Genomic DNA, 3,176 nt, shown 5'->3' with positions numbered 1-3,176 from the left:
TGTGTGTGTGTGTGTGGGTGTGTGGGTGTGTGGGTGTGTGTGTGTGTCTGGGGTGAGGTCAGAGGGATCACTGATTCATGTTTATATAAATAATCCAGTTTCCTGTGGAAGGGTTTTGTCTGGTGGTCCAGTCTGGATCCAGTCCATTCATGGAAGGAAAAACTGGATCTAGGACCTGGAGGAGGACCAGGGTCTCACAGGGTGGTCCCACCTGGCCCCACCTGTAAAACAACAGGAAGTTGATGAGGTTCAGGTGGTTTACAGGTGTAGCTCTGTGTTTGATCAACACACTCCTCTGCAATGAGTCCAACATGTGACACCTGTGTGCAGGGGGAGTGGGCGGGGCCTAACACCTGGTCTTCCAACAGACTCAGGTTCTGGTTCTGGTTCCTCTGATGGTCTCAGGTTCTGGTTCTGGTTCCTCTGATGGTCTCAGGCTCTGGTTCTGGTTCCTCTGATGGTCTCAGGTTCTACAGAAGGATCTTTGATAACCCAAGGAGCCCAGATTCTTTTATTTGTATTTTCTGTAAATCTGGCAGCAGCTTTTCTTTTTATCCAGTTTTTATCTCAGAAAACAGGATAAAAACAAAGATTTTGTTGAAAAGGTGGACCCCCCTGCCCCCCCTGCCCCCCACCCCCCCTCGCTGCTACTCCTCATTTCACAAATCAATCTGATCCAGAGAAGGATTGAGTTGTGTTGTTCTGAGAAGCTGTGTGTTTCCTCCTGTGATGAGTCTCATCCTCAGCTCCTCTGCAGCCGTCGGAGGAAGGAGGCGTCAGGGGGAGTTTGTGCAGAACCAGAACCAGGAGGAACGTGTTCACGCTGTGGAATAAGCCTGCTGTGTCACATCAGATGAGATTTAGATCCTTTTAGCTGCGCTGCTTTCCTCTCAGGTCCTGGAACCAAACTGTTGGTGTGAGGAACAGTCCTGGGAGGTCTGAGGAGAACATTTCATCCAATCAGAGAGCTCGACAGCACAGGAAGCAGACCTGCTGTTCTGACGGGAGGAAACCTAAATCCCAGCTTTGTTTGTGTGGCACCGCTGACTTGTGATCAGTGGCGTCACTAGGCCTATTTTAGGGGGGCTGGAGCCCCCCTAAAATATTTTAAAGCCCCCCCAAAATTAACTAAAATATATGATCATAAATCTGTCAGTTTCCCTTTAATTTATAGTGTAAGGTAGAGATCCTCTTTGGTGCGTCGTTATCCAGTCCATTCCACTTGTTCATAGAGTACTCCCACACCACATGAAATCCAGTCCATGTTTTTCCTGCAACCTTAATAGCAACATGCTAGCAGGTTTACACACAGAGCCAGCTGAGTGCAGCATGAGGGCTCAGTGAGCAGACCAGGAGAACGCTCAGTGAAAACTGGAAATATGAAAGTTTTTCATGACAAGTAAGTATTAATCATCACTATTGGTGGTAACCATAAACATAAAAACACGAAAAAAAAACACACACACACGTACAAATATATAATGTACAAAAACTCTGTGCATCTCCTGGGGCCTAAGCCCCCCTTGTCATGAAAACCTAGTGACACCCCTGCTTGTGATGAGAAAAGAGGACGACGGTGCAGTAATTAGTTCCGGGGCGTTAGCTGCTTGTTGGTGGCCACTTTTATTAGCCAGCCTGTTCTGGCTTGTTAGCTTTGTGGACCTGGAGCCAAACAGTTGTCCCGTGAACCACGGAGGAATGCCACCTCCGTGTCAGAACCTTTCAGCTCCACCGGACCACCTCATTAGGATTCAGTGTTTCCACTGACGCAGCTGCAGCATCCAGTAAAAACTGTCCATCAGGATGGAAATGTGTGTTTTTATCTAACAAACCTGAGCTGGACTCCAGGATCGACTCAGAGTCCAGAATCAAGAGGTCTGTCTGACGTGTCTGAGGCGTCACGTGGGTCAGAACCAGCTCCAGGAACATTCCTGACTTTGTTTGTTGTGGAAATGAAGCCACATGTGGAGGATTCAGACTCTGAGCTGGAGGCACCAGGCTGGGTGTCCTTCAGGTGCAGAACATGAGACCTGGTCCAGACCTGGTCCAGACCTGGTCCAGGTGCTTAGAGGACTTTAAAAAGCCTGTGACATGCTTATACTTCACATACAAAAAGTCAAAGAAAACTTGTTGGCAAACCACACATTATTTTACACATTTGGACTCATAACTCACCTGTTTTCTTTTGAACTTGGCTCGGCAAAAGTGAAACAGGAAGTGACATCAAAGGAGAACTCCTTAAAGAAAAAGAACTCTCTGATCTTTGTTTATTGAAACATTATTTGAACTCTTGACTCCTTTTTTTTGTTTCAGTCTGATAATGACTCAAAATAATGTAAAACCTCAGATTCCTCCACAGTCTGGCCTGTTGAGCATTTTAGCTTAGCTCTGTTCACATGCAGACATTCCCCTATGACATCACTTCCTGTTACTTCACCTGAAAATATCTCAACAACTGTTCATCTCAGCAGCATGAAAATAATTTAGTAAAATGTTCTCAGTGTTTATTACAGAAATGTTCATGTCACGGCTCTTTAATGTTTGTTAAAGCAGCAGAGCCACAGGCCTGATGAACAGGAGAACTTCCTGTTTCTGGTTCAAGCCCACTTTCCTTCCACCGTGTGATAAAACAGAGCTACCTGCTGCTCAGGGACTAAAACACAGAATAAATAATCTGTTCTGGATTTTACTTCAGGATCTTTGCTCCGTCCGTCTGTGGTTCCATCTTTTACCTGCTTCTGAAAACATGGACCCATGAATGTCCTGTTGTGTCAGCAGACTCCTGCTGGTCTCACTGGTGGAAACTCTTTTAGGTTTTATCAGATGTTTTATCTGTTTAAATAACTGGTGTGGTTGAACTGGAGCCAGCAGACAACATTCAGTTGGGGACCTGCAGACCTGCTCAGACCCAGTTTGAATGGAGGCAGTGTGGGTTCTGTTGACCTGGACAAACAGCCCCCCCCACACACACACACACACACACAGACACACACACAGACACACACAGACCAGGAACCTTTAAAGACTCACTGGGAGACAAACAGCCGGCTGAGGAAATGAGAGCTGAGAGAGGCTGACGTGTTAAATGTAACAGTCAAACAGCAGCAGGCCCACTTCACACGTGTGTGTGTGTGTGTGTGTGTGTGTGTGTGTGTGTGTGTGTGTGTGTGTGTGTG

Source organism: Austrofundulus limnaeus, unplaced genomic scaffold (genome assembly GCF_001266775.1).
Source record: "Austrofundulus limnaeus strain Quisiro unplaced genomic scaffold, Austrofundulus_limnaeus-1.0 Scaffold1652, whole genome shotgun sequence".
In the NCBI taxonomy this organism is placed as follows: Eukaryota; Metazoa; Chordata; class Actinopteri; order Cyprinodontiformes; family Rivulidae; genus Austrofundulus; species Austrofundulus limnaeus.
This window is presented reverse-complemented; position numbering follows the sequence as displayed.